The sequence below is a fragment of the Capra hircus genome, chromosome 16 (genome assembly GCF_001704415.2).
Source record: "Capra hircus breed San Clemente chromosome 16, ASM170441v1, whole genome shotgun sequence".
Classification (NCBI taxonomy): Eukaryota; Metazoa; Chordata; class Mammalia; order Artiodactyla; family Bovidae; genus Capra; species Capra hircus.
In genome coordinates, this window is record NC_030823.1 from 45,942,590 (window position 1) to 45,960,283 (window position 17,694).

The 17,694-nt window shown below is 43.6% G+C and overlaps 1 long non-coding RNA gene across 1 annotated transcript in view; it reads left to right on the plus strand.

The window, feature by feature from the left end:
- Nucleotides 1-17,694, plus strand: part of NPHP4 — a 146,504-nt gene that overhangs the window by 90,176 nt on the left and 38,634 nt on the right. The window contains exons 16-17 of the long non-coding RNA XR_001919296.1: nt 119-310; nt 747-934. This is a non-coding gene — a long non-coding RNA (nephrocystin 4). The remainder of the gene's footprint in view (nt 1-118; nt 311-746; nt 935-17,694) is intronic.

Sequence of the window (17,694 nt, forward strand, 5' to 3'; positions counted from 1 at the left end):
GTGCATCAAGACCCTGTGACTCCCTGAACAGCAGGCTTTCCCAGAGAGGTGACTGTCTGGGTCCCACCCCTTGGTTGGCCTTCTCGTGGAGGCTGGCTCAGGGGGCCATCCATTCCAGCTCTGGAGGGAAGCTGTCACGGGCCTCCCTGGCACTGCTGCAGTCCGCTGGCTTTCCCGAGATTCTGGACGCCAACAGGCAACCAGTTGAGGCTGTGAGCCCTACAGACCCCGTGAAGTTCAGCCCTCAGAAGGAAGAATCGGACTGTCTACAAGGCAATGAGATAGTGCTGCAGTTTCTTGCCTTTAGCAGGTAAATTCTTGATTATTTCGTCTGTTACTCTTTACCTGGCTTTTGCATTTCTTGCATTGAGGGAAAGCTTCCATGTGGTTCTGACCCGGCAGAAACCTATGATCAAGTCTTAGCGATTATGGAATGCTCTGTGTCTTTGTTTCAGTCTGGCTGGGACCCACCCCCAGCCATTTCCAAATGCTATAAACTCTGCTTTAGCCGGTCGCCTATGGTCCTTAGTTACAACATGGACAGCGTGTTGCCTGGTCCTCGGGTGCTGGTGTAGCCCCGAGGGCAGGGCTGTCCATCACGCCTGAAAGGGGACTGCCCAGAGGGTTCCCAGACATTACGGTGTGACTGCTGTTGGGGTGGAGGAGGCGGTCTCCCCGCAAGCATGTGATGAAAGCCCAGTTCTCCGCAGGGATGCCTGGTTGACTCGGGGTGTTGTTGGATCCAGGGTGCCCCAGGATGAGCAGGCAGCGCCATGGCCTCAGACTGTGTACTTCACGTTCCAGTTCTACCGCTTCCCGCCCGAGACCACACCACGGCTGCAGCTCGTGGAGCTGGCCGATGCGGGGAGGACCAGCTCTGCCTCCCTGTCGCACATCCTCGCCCAGATCCAGAAGGATGGCTCCTTTGATGTGGGTGAGCCTGGGGGTCCGGCATACAGAGAACCCAGTGCTGAGCTCTGTCTGTGAGTTTTATTAATTAAAACATGCTGAAAAATGAAAAACTTCAAACAGGTACAAAATTTGAGGGACTAGTACAATGAATAATCAGTGCTCCTGCCAATTAGCTCTGACGATTGTCAATGACATCCCACCCAGACCCCTCCCCAAACCAGGGCTATCTGAACCATAGCCTAGACATATAATTTCATCTCTAGATGTTCTCTTATGTGTATCTAAAAGAGTAGAGGCTTTTAAAAAAAGCCTTTTAGCTTTAACCATTTAAAAAATTTTATTATTTAGTTGAAGCATGCGGGATCTTTGATCTTCATTGCAGCATGCGTGCTAAGTCTCTTCAGTCATGTCCAATTCTTTGCAGTCCTAGGGACTGTAGCTTGCCAAGCTCCTCTGCAGCATGTGGGATCATTAGTTGAGCAATGCAAACTCTTAGTTGTGGCTTGCAGGACCTAGTTCCCTGACCAGGGATTGAACCCGGGCCCTCTGCATTGGGAGCACGGAGTCTTGGACACTGGACCACCTGGGAAGTCCCTAGAGTCTTTTTTTTTTTTTGAGAAACAGAAACTCAATAATATTACCCCACTCAAAAAAGAATGATGATTTAATATTAGCAAATATCTAGCCAATGTTAATACTTCCCCAATAACTTTATAAAAATTTTTAGTAGTTTGTTCAAATCAAGACCTGAGGTCCAAATGTTGGGAAGGTGTGCCTCTCGAGTCTCTTTCTACCTGTAGTTGTCATCACCTTCCCATCCCTGCTTTTTCATTTTAGTTTGTTTGTTGAAGTCATAGAGTTGCTGGCCCCCTAGAGCCTCCCAGAGCCTGCACTTTGGTTTCAAGGCTCAGTGGTGGCTTCTGCAGTGTTCCTGTCGTCCCTGTTTCTCCTGGAAATTGGAGTGAGATCTCGCTGCAAGGGCAGATGCATTCTCTTCGTATGGGGCAAAGAGTCTTTGTCACTGGTGGTGTGTCCCCATCTCTGCTGACACCTGGTTACTTCTTAACTACTTCTGGAATACTTCTTCATTTATCAGCCAGAATGCTTCCTTAAAAAGAAACTTCTCCTCATCAACTATGTGGTTATCTAGAGGTGCAATTCATATAAGGAAGCCAAAATAGTGCATGTTTCCCCCTGTATCTGCCGATTTTCAAAGTAACCAGACAGTTAACAGTATCCTTCAAAGATGGCTCCAATGGCTTTTTTTTTTTTTCTCATATCATTATAAAGTAATGGATTTACACTGCAGTGGATTGGAATATATCAAATATGTTGTTGTCTTTGGCCAGTCACATGGCTCATAAGGGTCAGAGCTGAGGTCTGAACAACCACTGCCTCTTGAGTAGAAAGTAACAGGTGGAGAAAGGTGTGTTAAAATGTTAAATGAAAGTAGCTTAACAATATTAACATCAGACAAAAGTGACAAGGCAAATGCATTGCTGGGAATCAAGAAACCTATTAAATAATAATCGAGAGTAATTCACTAGGAAAAATGACTCTCAGTCCGTGAACTTCCAACAGACACAACCTCCAAATATGAAGGACTAGTTAATGGACTTTATAGGGAGAAGCTGACAAACCTATAATCATAGATTTTGATACATTTCTCTCAGTGAATTGATAAAGCAGAAAAAATTAATGATGATATTATACAGTTTAGAAAGGTGGTATTATAAAACCTGTACAACCAATTTCGAGAACACACGTTATTTTCAGGTATACTTTAAAACTTACAGAAACTGATTATTCCTAGATATATGTATACATCTTAGGTCACCAAGCAGGTATTGTCATATGCGTAATCTAAGTTTACAGCACTCTTTGACTGTCGTACCTCAAGGTCAGAAATCATCATTCATTACCTTCCCCCAGAAGGCTCCAAACTGCTGGATTTTTGAATTTTAAAATATACTTCTAGTTTTCCCATAGATCAATAAAGAAATCAATATAGAGATGACTGTTGAAAACTGAATGGAAAAATCATATTGTACATCAAAACTAATAAGTAAAATGGCAGTTACAGGGAAATTTGCAGCTTTAAATGCTTATATTGGGAATGAAGAAAGTATCTTTCTCAAAAATTAATTTTTAATGGAGTAGCATTGCTTTCAGAAAAGGTGATGGCACCCCACTCCAGTACTCTTACCTGGAGAATCCCATGGACGGAGGAGCCTGGTAGGCTGCAGTCCATGGGGTCGTGAAGAGTTGGACATGACTGGGCGACTTCACTGTCACTTTTCACTTTCATGCATTGGAGAAGGAAATGGCAACCCACTCCAGTGTTCTTGCCTGGAGAATCCCAGGGACGGGGCAGCCTGGTGGGCTGCCGTCTGTGGGGTCGCACAGAGTCGAACATGACAGAAGCGACTTAGCAGCAGCAGCAGCAGTGTTGCTTTGCAATGTTGTTAGTTTCTACAGTACAGCAAAGTGAATCAGCCATACATATACACATATCTCCTCTTTTTGGATTTCCTTCCCACTTAGGTCACCACAGAGCACTGAGCCTCCTGGGGGAAAGGCCGTGAATGATTTCTGACCTTGAGGTAGGACAGTCAAAGAATGCTGTAAAATGAGATTAGGTGTATGGCAATACCTGCTTGGTGACCTAAGATGTATACACATAGCAATGAATAATCACTTTTCATATAAGACCATCTTTCTAAATAAAGAAAGATCTTATTGCCAAATTCAGACTTAAATTGAAGAAAGTAGGGAAAATCACTAGACCACTCAGGTATGACCTAAATCAAATCCCTTACAATTATACAGTGGAAGTGAGAAATAGATTCAAGGGATTAGATCTGATAGAGTGCCTGATGAACTATGGACTGAGGTTTGTGACATTATACAGGAGGCAGTGATCAAGATCATCCCCAAGAAAAAGAAATGCAAAAGGGCAAAATGGTTGTCTGAGGAGACCTTACAAATAGCTGAGAAAAGAAGAGAAGAGAAAGGCAAAGGAGAAAAGGAAAGATAACCCATCTGAATGCAGAGTTCCAAAGAACAGCAAGGAATGATAAAGCCTTCCTCAATGATCAGTGCAAAGAAATAGAGGAAAGCAATAGAATGGGAAAGACTAGAGATCTCTTCAAGAAAATTAAAGATACCAAGGGAACATTTTATGCAAAGATGGGCACATAAAGGACAGAAATGGGATGGACCTAACAGAAGCAGAAGATATTAAGGAGAGGTGGCAAGAATACACAGAAGAACTATACAAAAAAGATCTTCATGACCCAGATAATCACAATGGTGTGATCACTCACCTAGAGCCAGACATCCTGGAATGCGAAGTCAACTGGTCCTTAGGAAGCATCACTACGAACAAAGCTAGTGGAGGTGATGGAATTCCAGTTGAACTATTTAAAATCCTAAAGGATGATGCTGTGAAAGTGCTGCACTCAATATGCCAGCACATTTGGAAAACTCAGCAGTGGCCACAGGACTGGAAAAGGTCAGTTTTCATTCCAATCCCAAAGAAAGGCAATGCCAAAGAATGTTCAAACTACTGTACAATTGCACTCATCTCGCATGCTAGTAAAGTAATGCTAAAAATTCTCCAAGTGAGAGACTTCATTAGTACATGAATTGTAAACTTTCAGATGTTCAAACTGGATTTAGAAAAGGCAGAGGAACCAGAGATCAAATTGCCAACATCTGTTGGATCATTGAAAAAGCAAAAGAATTCCAGAAAAACATCTATTTCTACTTTATGGATTATACCAAAGCCTTTGACTGTGTGGATCACAACAAACTGTGGAAAATTCTTCAAGAGATGGGAATACCAGACCACCTGACTTGCCTCTTGAGTAATCTGTATGCAGGTCAAGAAGCAACAGTTAGAACAGGACATGGAACAACAGACTGGTTCTAAATTGGGAAAGGAGTACATCAAGGCTGTATATTGTCACCCTGCTTATTTAACTTCTATGCAGAGTACATCATGCGAAATGCAGAGCTCGATGAAGCACAAACTGGAATTAAGATTTCCGGGAGAAATATCAATAACCTCAGCTACACAAATGACACCACCCTTATGGCAGAAAGTGAAGAGAAAGTAAAGAACCTCTTGATGAAAGTGAAAGAGGAGAGTGAAAAAGCTGGCTTAAAACTCAACATTCAAAAACTAAGATCATGTCATCTGGTCCCATCACTTCATGCAAATAGATGGGGAAACAATGGAAACAGTCAGAGACTTTATTTTCTTGAGCTCCAAAATCACTGCAGATGGTGACTGCAGCCATGAAATTAAAAGACACTTGCTCCTTGGAAGGAAAGCTATGACCAACCTAGACAGCATATTAAAAAGCAGAGACATTACTTTGCCAACAAGGTCTGTATAGTCAAGGCTATGGTTTTTCCAGAAGTCATGTATGGATGTGAGAGTTGGACCATAAAGAAAGCTGAGCACCAAAGAGTCGATGTTTGGAGTTCCTTGGACTGAAAGGAGACCAAACCAGTCAGTCCTAAAGGAAATCAGTCCTGAATATTCATTGGAAGGACTGATGCTGAAGCTGAAACTCAAATACTTTGGCCACCTGATTTGAAGAAGTGACACATTGGAAAAGATTCTGATGCTGGGAAAGATTGAAGGTGGGAGGAGAAGGGGATGACAGAGGATGAGATGGTTGGATGGCATCACTGACTTGATGCCATGAGTCTAAGCAAGCTCCAGAAGTTGGTGATGGACAGGGAAGCCTGGCGTGCTGCAGTCCATGGGTACAAAGAGTCAGACACGACTGAGTGGACTGAACTGAATTGTTCAGCTCAGAAAGTTTGGTGAAAAAAAAAAAAAGAAAAACAGAATAAACCGAATAAAAGTAGAAGGAAAGAAATTTAAAAATGAGTATAAATGGTTGGAAAACAAGTAGTGCGAAGGGTCGGCCAGATTGTTAGGCGCTAGGGCTCAAGGGTACACAGGTGATACTCTGCTCCCCTTGTCCAAGGTCAGTATCAGTGGGGAGTGTCAGAGCAGGTGTGGGGTGGCGCTAGTCTGAAAGCCAGGCTTGCTGACCCCCCATCAGGTGAGTGGCAGGGAGAGGTCAGGCTGGCAGCCGCTGTCAGCCTTGATCCTTGGGGCAGAGCTGCTGCCCCCATTGCCTGTAGACCACAGCATCCTCTCTTCCTGTGGATAAATCTGAAAAGAATAGTCAGGGGAAAGGGTGAGCAGCTCAGGCCCTGTTCTTTCTGCCAAACCCGCTAGCCTGTGAGCTAATTTTTCTCTGGGGAGGGGTGTGTGCTGGGCAGAGGGTGGGCACAGGAGGCCCCTTTGTGGAGAGGTGGGGCTGGGAAAGGATGGGCTCCTGCAACCTTCTTGCATTTCATTCTCTCTACCCCTTGAGCTTAACTGTTGAGGGTATGGTCAGTGGGGGTGTGGCCTTCCTTGTGGGACTAGTCGTCATGGGGGAGGTTTCCCAGCCTCCCTGGGACCACTTCTCCCAAACCAACCATCTTTCCTTTGCCTGTCTTTCAGGACCAGTGGTGGATAGGTTATATAGCTTATGTCCTCAGAAGGCTTTGAATTGGACCAGAATAATGCATAGATTTCAAGGCTCCTCTGCACCCGTTGCTGAGAATTCATTCCCTATTTCCCATTCTAAGTTCTATCCAGTCCCTTGATCCAGTTTAGCTCATCAGAGATTCTGCTGTGAGGTTAAATGATAGCCTGAAGATAATTCAATAAAAAAGGCCAGTCACTTAGAGGTGCTCCTGATTTGACTATAAATCCCTTTCCATTAGGAATTGCCCAGAGAGAAATTAGTCCAAAAATTAAATTTCCCTGCAAGTGGAAGTCCAAAGAAATTAAACTCAAAAATCAAATTTTTCTTGTCAGGGTGAATTAAAATTCAAAGTCTAAAATTAATCTTAAAGTCCAGAAAGGCTTTACAATTTCTTATACAGCTTAGTCTTGGCGAAAGATGCCTCTGACTGGGCAGGTCTGGGCTTCTTCCTTCAGCAGCTTGAACTGAGGGGTCCTCTGTGGATGCCCCTCAAGGCTCCAGAGGTTGTGCTGGTTGAGCACTGGCACTTTCATGGCCCTCACTTAAGACTTGTTTTCTTTTGTTGTTGAAATATTGGGTTGGTCCAAGAGTTTGTTCAGACTTTTTCCACCAGATGTTATGGAAAAAAGCTATGACGCTTTTTGGCCAACCTAATATAGCATGCCTGCAACAAAGTGCACTGTTCCATGGATTTTATAAAATTGATAGATTTTATTTGTCAGAGCAGTTTTAGATTTATAGAGAAAGTGAGCAGATAGTCAGGAGTCCCCGTATACTTCCTGTCCCCGTCAGTTCAGTTTAGTTCAGTTGCTCAGTTGTGTCTGACTCTTTGCAACCCCATGGACTGCAAGCATGCCAGGCTAACTCCCGAAGCTTGCTCAAACTCATGTCCATCGAGTTGATGATGCCATCGAACCATATCATCCTGTCGTCCCCTTCTCTTGGCTTCAGTCTTTCCCAGCATCGAGGTCTTTTCCAATGAGTCAGTTCTTCACTTCAGGTGGCCAAAGTATTGAAATTTCAGCTTCAGCATCCATCCTTCCAATGAATATTCAGGACTGATTTCCTTTAGGACTGACTGGTTTCATCCCCTTGCAGTCCAAGGGACTCTCATCAGTCTTCTTCAACACCACAGTTCAGAGCATTGTTTTTTCGGCGCTCAGCTTTCTTTATGGTCCATCTCTCACATCTATACATGACTACTGGAAAACCCATAGCTTTGACTAGATGGACCTTTGTCAGCTTTTGTAGTGTCTCTGCTTTTTAACACACTGTCTAGATTGGTCATAGTTTTTCTTCCAAGGAGCAAGCGTCTTTTAATTTCAAGGCTGCAGTCATCATCTGCAGTGATTTTGACAGACCAAAATAAGTCTGTCACAGTTTCCATTGTTTCCCTATCTATTGCCATGAAATGATCCTGAGCCTGCCCAAGAGGCTCCCCCACTAGTAACATCTTACATTTATGTGGTACCCCTTTGTTATAATTGATGAACTAATATTGATACACTGTTGCTAACCAAAGCTCATAGTTTACCTTAAGGTTTACTGTTGGTGTTGTACCTTCTATGGATTTTGACAAATGTATGTATCCGCTGTTACCATATCAACCAGGGTAATTTCACTGCCTGAAACGTCCAGGGTGCTCCACCCTGTCTGCTCCTGATCCCTTTACTGTCTCCATAGTTGTGCCTTTTCTAGGATATCATACCGATGAAACTATATAGCATATACTTTTTCAGATGGCTTCTTTTGCTAAGTAATACACATTTAAGATTCTTCCATGTCTTTTTGTGGCTTGATAGCTCATTTATTTTCAGCACTGAATAATACTCTGTGGTCTGGATGTACCTCAGTTTACTTATCCATTCATCTACTGAAAGATGTCTTGGTTGCTTCCAATTTTTGGCAATTATGACAAAATTGCTATACAGTAAATCCCCTACATACAAAATACAAACAAGTTCCATTCTGAGACCACCTTTTAAGTCCAACAGAATTATCCTAGATACCCAACCAATACAATCAGCTGTACACTACTCTACTGTAACAGGTTTATAATACTTTTCACACAATACATAAAAAACAAACATAAAAAAATCAAGAAGACATTTAAAATCTACAATACAGTACAATAGTATAGCACAACAGCTGGTACACGGGCTGGCGTCGAGTGAACAGTCAAGAAGAGTTACTGACTGGTGGAGGCGGGGAGACGGGAGACAGTAGAGCTGAGGGAGCATCAGCAGTAGGAGACAGAGGGCAAGCTGTGCTCTCACTCATGCCTGAAACAGATGGAAGCACAGCCACATCTTTGAAAGTTTGCAACTTGAAGGTTCATATGTGGGTGACTTACTGTAAACTGCTGGGGTCCAGCCCTGGTGGATCCAGAGAATTTGAAGCAGAGACAGCATCAGCAAGGAAAAACTTGTTTATTTAGAAATATAAAGAGATATTAGGAAAGAATAGTGTAGTAGGAAAATTAGTGGAGAAAAGAGGCTGAATAACTTGGTTTATGTGGAAAACCAATAAAGTTCTAAGACAAGGAACTTGCACCATATACATAGGCCACCGGCGCCCACTTGAATAGTGGAGGGTGCCCCACCTTGGGCTCTCTCTCGTGTGGGTCTTAGAAGCCAGGGCAAATAAGTAGACACGGTGAGCCTCCATACTCCAGATAAGAATTCAGCCAGAAAAGGGAGAAAAGAACAACATGGGGGAGCCAAGCATCAGTGCCAGACTCACAACTTTATTTTCGAAAGCAGCTTATATACCCCAAGTTGTACATAAAGAAATTATGGAATATGCAGAGTTATGCAGGGGCAGCAGTCCTGACGCCCTATTGAGACCAGGCTTTCCTCTTGCATACCTTCCCATATACAAAAGGTCTCAGGTGGTTTACATTATCTTCTGGCCAAGAGGCCTATTAACATTTTTATGGCTCTCTTCCTAGATAAATGTTTATCAACCAGAAAACTCTTTTTCTCTTGAAGTGTTTTTTCTTTAATCTGCATCACCCTCAAAGTACTAAATACAGTTACATTCCTGTAGAACAAAGGTGCAGTGGGTTATAACAAAGAAAGTACTTAAAGATCTAATGTTGCTAATACCAGGGCTACTGCCTGTTTTTTCTATATACCAACTATATCTACAAATAAAAGATATGAAAACTTGGCAGCAAGTTTTGGCTCAACAAATGAAACCCTTAATCAGTCCTATTCTAATGATTTTGACTCCTCAGAAGCCCCTACATTCCTAGGAAGTTTTAAGCTTCCTGTGCGTCTTGCGGTCGGTCGGGAGGCCGCAAACAATCACATGCACAGCTGTTAAGAGTCCCACAGGCAGGCTAGAAAGCCATCAGAGGGGTTTTTGGATTGAAACACTCTTATTATGTCCAGGAGACTTACTATCTAAAAGCTCTTAATTAACTTTTTCCAGAAAAAGGTGGTGGGGGGACAGCCCTGTTAATGTCAGAAGAGTAGGTGGAAAGCATGACACAGTAAACTAGGCAGACTCTGGTTTTGGGGGTAGATGCTCGGGAACAGGGGGTCTCCTGAGGCTCGATCCCGCCTTTGTGTATGCCGAGCCTCCTCCCTCATGATCTTTGCCACGGGCGGCGTTCCTCACACTGGCTCCTGGCAGTAAACATTTTTGTTCAGGATTTTGTGTGGACAACCATTTTCAACTCATTTGGGTAAATACCTTGCAGCCCAACTGATGCATCATATGGGCTTCCCTTGTGGCTCAGACATCAAAGAATCTGCCTGCAATGTGGGAGACTTGGGTTTGATCCCTGGGTTGGGAAGATAACCCTGGAGAAGGGAATGGCTACCCTTTCTGGTATTCTTGCCTGGAAAGTTCCATGGACAGAGGAGCCTGATGGGCTATGGTCTGCGGGGTCACAAAGAGTTGGACACAGCTGAGCAAGTAACACACACGCATATTAAAAGTAGGTTAAGTTTTGAGAGAAACTGCTCAGCTGTCTTCCATGTAGCTGCACCTTGTTGCATTCTCATCAGCAGTGAGTGAGAGCTCCTGGTGCTTCACATCCTTGCTGACATTTGACGTCATCGGTATCCTGTGTTCGGGCTGTCCAAGCAGGTCTGTCATGGTTGTGGTTGTTGTTTAGTTGCTCAGTTGTGTCCCACTCTTTGTGACCTCACCAGACTCTTATGTCTGTGGAATTCTCCAGGCAAGAATTCTGGAGTGGGTTGCCATTTCCTCCTCCAGGGGATCTTCCTGACCCAGGGATTGAACCCTGGTCTCCTGCATCGACACGTGGATTCTTTACCACTGAGCCACCCGGGAAGCCCACGTAGGGTAGCTCATTATTTTAATTATGATTTCCGCATGATGGCTGTTGTAATGTGTCTTTCCATCTACTTACTTGCTATCTGTATATCTTCTTTGGTGAGATATCTGTTTAGATCTTTAGCCCATTTTTATTTTGGGTTGTTTATTTTCTTATTTGTTGTGTCTTAAGAGTTCTTTCCTACTTTTGCATTCCAGTCCCCTATAATGAAAAGGGCATCTTTTTTGGGTGTTAGCTCCAAAAGGTCTTGTAGGTCTTCATAAAACCGTTTAACTTCAGCTTCTTCAGCATTACTGGTTGGGGCATAGACTTGAATTACTGTGATATTGCATGGTTTGCCTTGGAAACAAACAGAGATCATTTGGTCGTTTTTGAGATTGCATCTGAGTATTGCATTTTGGACTCTTGTTGACTATGATGGCTATTCCATTTCTTCTAAGGAATTCTTGCCCACAGTAGTAGATATAATGGTCATCTGAGTTAAATTCACCCATTCCTGTCTATTTTAGTTCACTGATTCCTAAAATGTCGATGTTCACTCTTGCCATCTTTTGTTTGACCACTTCCAATTTGCCTTGATTCATGAATCCAACATTCCAGGTTCCTATGCAATATTGCTCCTTACAGCATCAGACTTTACTTCCATCACCAGTCACATCCACAGCTGGATGTTGTTTTTGCTTTGGCTCCGTCTCCTCATTCTTTCTGGAGTTATTTCTCCACTAATCTCCAGTAGCATATTGGGCACCTACCAACCTGGGGAGTTCATCTTTCAGTGTCCTATGTTTTTGTCTTTTCACACTGTTCATGGGGTTCTCAAGGCCAGAATACTGAAGTGGTTTGCCATTTCCTTCTCCAGGTAGGAAGTCAAGAGATACCTGAAGTAACAGGGAAATTTGGCCTTGGAGTACAAAACGAAGCAGGTCAAAGGCTAACAGTTTTGCCAAGAGAATGCACTGGTCATAGTAAACACCCAACAACACAAGAGACAACTTTATACATGGACATCACCAGATGGTCAATAACGAAATCAGATTGATCATATTCTTTGCAGCCAAAGATGGAGAAACTCTATACAATCAGCAAAAACAAGACTGGGAGCTGACTGTGAACCAGAACATGAACTGCTTATTGCCAAATTAAGACTTAAATTGAAGAAAGTAGGGAAAACCAGTAGACCATTCAGATATGACGTAAATAAAATCCCTTATGATTATACAGTGGAAGTGAGAAATAGACTTAAGGGACTAGATCTGATAGACTGAGTGCCTGAAGAACTATGGACAGAAGTTCTTTACATTGTACAGGAGGCAGTGATCAAGACCATCCCTAAGAAAAAGAAATGCAAAAAGGCAATATGGTTGTCTGAGGAGGCCTTAAAATTGCTGAGAAAAGATGAGAAGAGAAAGACAAAGGAGAAAAGGAAAGATATACTCATTTGAATGCAGAGTTCCAAAGAACAGCAAGGAGAGATAAGAAAGCCTTCCTCAGTGATCAATGCAAAGAAATAGAGGAAAACAACAGAATGGAAAAGACTAGAGCTCTCTTCAAGAGAATTAGAGATACCAAGGGAACATTTCATGCAAAGATGGGCACATAAAGGACAGAAATGGGATGGACCTAACAGAAGCAGAAGATATCAGGAAGAGGTGGCAAGAATACACAGAACTATACAAAAAAGGTCTTCATGACCCAGATAACCATGATGGTGTGATCACTCACCTAGAGCCAGACATTTTGGAATGCAAAGTCAAGTGGGTCTTAGGAAGCATCAGTACGAACAAAGCTAGTAGAGGTGATGGATTTTCAGTTGAGCTATTTCATATCCTAAAAGATGATGGTGTGAAAGTGCTGCACTCAATATGCCAGCAAATTTTTATAACTCATCAGTGGCCACAGGACTGGAAAAGGTCAGTTTTCATTCCAATCCCAAAGAAAGGCAATGCCAAAGAATGTTCAAAGTATGGCACAATTACACTCATCTCACACGCTAGTAAAGTATGCTCAAAATTCTCCAAGTGGGGCTTCAACAGTTCGTGAACTGTGAACTTCCAGATGTTCAAGCTGAGTTTAGAAAAGGCAGAGGAACCAGAGATCAAACTGCCAGTATCTGTTGGATCAGTGAAAAAGCAAGAGAATTTCAGAAAAAACATCTGTTTTATTAACTACGCCAAAGCCTTTGACTGTGTGTATCACAACAAACTGTGGAAAATTCTTCAAGAGACAGGAATACCAGACCACCTTACCTCCCTTCTGAGAAATCTGTATGCAGGTCAAGAAGCAACAGCTAGGACCAGCCATGGAACAATAGACTGGTTCCAAATTGGGAAAGGAGTACATCAAGGCGGTATATTGTCACCCTGCTTATTTAACTTATATGCAGAGCACATCATGCGAAATGCAGGGCTCGATGAAGCACAAGCTGGAATCAAGATTGCTGGGAGAAATAGCCTCAGATATGCAGATGACACCACCCTTATGGCAGAAAGTGAAGAGGAACTGAAGAGCTTCTTGATGAAGGTGAAAGAGGAGAGTGAAAAAACTGGCTTAAAACTCAACATTCAGAAAACTAAGATCATTGCATCTGGTCCCATCACTTCATGGGAAATAGATGGGGAAACAGTGGAAACAGTGACAGACATTATTTTTTTGGGCTCCAAAATCACTGCAGATGGTGACTGCAGCCATGAAATTAAAAGACACTTGCTCCTTGGAAGAAAAGCTATGACCAACCTAGACAGCATATTATAAAGCAGAGACATTACCTTGCCAAGAAAGTTCCATCTAGTTAAAGCTGTGGTTTTTCCAGTAATCATGTATGGATGTGAGAGTTGTACCATCGAGAAGGCTGAATGCTGAAGAACTGATGCATTTGAACTGTGTTGTTGAACTCTTGAGAGTCCCTTTGTCTGCAAGGAGATCAAACCAGTCCATCCTAAAGGAAATCAATCCTGAGTATTCATTGGAAGGACTGATGCTGAAGCTGAAACTCCAATACTTTGGCCACCTGGTGCGAAGAAGTGACTCATTGGAAAAGTCCCTGATGCTGGGAAAGATTGAAGGTGAGAGGAGAAGGGGATGATAGAGGACGAGATGGTTGTATGGCATCACCAACTTGATGGACACGAGTTTGAGTAAGCTCCAGGAGTTGGTGATGGACAGGGAAGCCTGGCATGTTGCACTTAATGGGGTCACAAAGAGTTGGGCACAACTGGGTGACTGAACTGAACTGAACTGAACTGTAGTTGAAGCACTGAATAATTGATGCTTTTGAATTGTGATGCTGGAGGAGACTCTTGAGAGTCCCTTGGACTGCAAGGAGATCAAACCAGTCAATCCTAAGGCAAATCAACCTTGAATAGTCATTGGAACGACTTAATGCTGAAGTTCCAATACTTTGGTCACCTGATGTGAAGAGCCGATTCATTGGAAAAGACTCTAATAGTAGGAAAGATGGAAGGCAAAAGGAGAAGGGGTTGGCAGAGGATGAGATGGTTGAATGGCAATACTGACTCAATGGACATGAATCTGAGCAACCTCCGGGAGATAGTGCAGGACAGAAGAGCCTGGCATGCTGTAGTCCATGGGGTCGCAGAGAGCTAGACACGACTTAGCAACTGAACAACAACAACAAGGGTAGCTGCTGTTCTATCATTCTAGATCAGTTTTATCAGTTGTTTGAACTTAAAGAGGAGCATATTGTATGTACCTTTGGAATCTAACTTCTTTCACTCAGCCTTATGTCTGAGATTCATGCATGTTGCTGTATATAGTGGTAGCTTATCTGTGGTCTTGGCTGTATAGAAACACATCATTGGGATATTCCACAGGGCTTACCCATTCTGCTGTTCACAGTCTGTTGAATCATTTCCAGGTTTTGGCTCTTTTGAATACTACTATGATGAACATTTGTAAAAATTGTGAAGTGACGAGCACAAGTCTAGGTAACATCCATCATCAAACATATGAATCTTAAAATTCTTTTAATCCTTGTGTGAGAACTTTTACGATACACTCTCTCAGCAACTTTCAAATGTGCAATATGGTGTTATTAACTATAGTCAACATGATGTCCATTGCATCCCCATGAGTTACTTATTTTATACCTGGAAGTTTGTACCTTTTAACCCCTTTACCCATTTCACCTACCCACTCCCCCCTGCCCCCCCACCCCGACCTCTTGCAACTACCAGTCTGTTGTCTGTATTTAACAAGCCTGATTTTTTTTTTTTAAAGATTTCGCATATAAGTGAGATCATATGGCATATGTCTCAAACCCACATCTCTTGCATCTCCTGCGTTGGCAGGGGCGTTCTTTACCACTAGCACCACCTGGGAACCCCCTGATCCATCCACATTGTTGCAAATGACAAGATTGCCTTCTTTTTTAATGGCTGAATAATATTTCACATGTATACATAACATGTTTTCTTTCTTTTGAGGCATTTATTTTCTTATTTGGCTGCTCTGGGTCTTAGTTACGACACACAGGGTCTTCATTGCGATGCACAGGCTGCTCCCCAGTCGTGATGTGGGCTGCAGGGCCCATCAGCTCAGTAGTTGTGTCGCACGGGCTTAGGGCCCTGCGGCATGTGAGATCTCAGCTCCCTGACCAGGGCTTGAATCCACGGCCCGTGAACTGGAAGGTGGATTCTCAGCCACTGCACCACCAGGGAAGTCCCCATACCACGTTTTCTTTATCTGTTCATCCACAGATGGACACTCAGGTTTCTTCCACATCTTGGCTATTGTAAATAATGCTACAGTGAACATGAGGCTGCAGAATATTTTCGAGTTAGTGTTCTTTTTTAAATTTTCTTTGGTTAAATACCCAAGAGTGGGACTGCTGGTTCATATGGTAATTCTATTTTTAAGTTTTTTGAGGAACCTCCACAGAGCTTTCATAGTAGCTGTACCAAGTTACATTCTCAGCAATAGTAGATGAGGGTCCCCCTTTCTCCATGCCCTCTCCAGTACTGGAGATCATTCTTTTGGTGCATCCGCATTGTTCTGTGCCTGGGACTGAAGTCACTGGGTCTCTGGCAGCACAGGTCTAGCTTTGGTGGGTTCCCCAAGCTGTTTACACACCCACTGGAGTAGATGCCATGTCTGAACCACCTGTGTCCTTCCAACTGTGGAGTGTGTGTGGTTCTGTTTGTCTCTTTCACGGTCCTGGTGGGTGCCGGCATCTCCCTGTGTACAGCCTCCCGGATGACCGATGACCTTCCACACACCATCTCCTTAGGCTGATCCTCTTGAAGTGCTTTGCCCACTTTTCATTGTGCTGTCTGTTTTTCAGTTTGTAGGTGTTATGTGTATATCCTGATACCAGTCCTTCTTGAGATGTTACAAATATCTCCTCCCCCTCTGTGCCTTGCCTTTGATTCTGTTAATGGTGTCTTTTGGTTAATAGTACTTTTCCATTAAGTTCAGTTTATCAGTCTTTTTCTTAATGTATAGATTTCTTAAGTTGCGGGCTTCCCAGGTGGTGCTAGTGGTAAAGAATCTTACCTGTCAATGCAGGAAACACAAGAGTTATTGGTTCAATCCCTGGGCCGGAAAGATCCCCTGGAGAAGAAAATGGCAACCCACATCAATATTCTTGCCTGGAAAAGTCCATGGACAGAGAAGCCTGGCATGCTACAGTCCACAGGGTCATAAGAGTCATAAGTCCATGGGGACATAACTGAGCAGACAGCACACCTAAGCTGCACTCCAAAATGAGTCTGTCTACACAAAGTTTTGAAGATACACTCTGTGTTGTCTTCTTGAAACCTTTTTATATATTCACATCTAGAATCCATCTGGAATTGATTTTGTGTATCCCGTGAGGTGGGGGTGGAGGTTTGTGACCTTCATAAAGATTCCGGAGAGTTAACAGGACATAAAAGGTTTTAAAAAGCAGGGAATCCGTACCCACCAAGCTTGAAAAGTGAGTCATTCCTCAACCTTGAATAGTTGTCTTAAGCAAAATGATGTTCCCGGGATCCAAAGTTTGGTTTTGCCAAAGACGAAAGCAGAGACTCAGGAGTGAATGAGGGCAGAGGGACAAAGCCTTGGTCTCAGCTCTGCCACACAACTGCTATTTCTTGGTGGCTGGACCCACTTATGGAAAGCAGCATTTGAGACGTTGTTGTCTCTGGGCAAAGACTGGACGTTTACAGTCTTGGCAGCCCCAACTGCTGGTTCTCATGGAGGGCACCGCTTCCTCTCAAGGTCTGCGTCCTGGTCTCTAGAGTCCATGACGTGGTCCCTAGTGGGCAGCTCTCAGCAGGCTCATGAGGTCCTAGAGTAGGAATCACAGCTTGTTGAACCTGGGGCCCGTGGGCCTGGTGGCTGCCTCTGCCATACTATCCATTGTTCTACATTGTGAGAAGAATTTCTTTTTGTTTCTTCTTTTTCTTCATGAGTGGGGTGTGCCTCTGGAGTTTCCTCTCTTACTACCGTCCCCTCTCCTTTCAGGAAGCTTCCCCTGAGTCCTTGGCCATTTTGTCTGCCTGTGTTGGCCCTCGTCCTTCTGCACCACATGCATGGGACTGTCTTTCCTTGTTACTCCCCTTGCTTCCTTGTCCAGGCTGTTGTCTCTCCAACCTGCTTCTCTCGGTGGGATTTGCATCTAGTGGGATTTTCCTTAGTGTGAGGGCTGGAGTCCAGGTCAGCCAAGAGCATCCTCTGTCCTAAAGAACTCACGTTCATCTTCCTATCCCTGGGTTGTCATGGCCGGGGGCATCTCCCACCATACCAGTGTCCGGGACTGGACCCTCTAGCACCACCTTGCTCTCCTCTTCATTGCTGAAAGTGTGAACCCTTTGACCCCTTTCCACCATTTCCTGCCTTTTTTTTTGTGTTTCCTTCGAGAGTCCTAATCTTGTGTCCCCACTTACAGAAGTTGCATCAGTGCAATTGGGAATG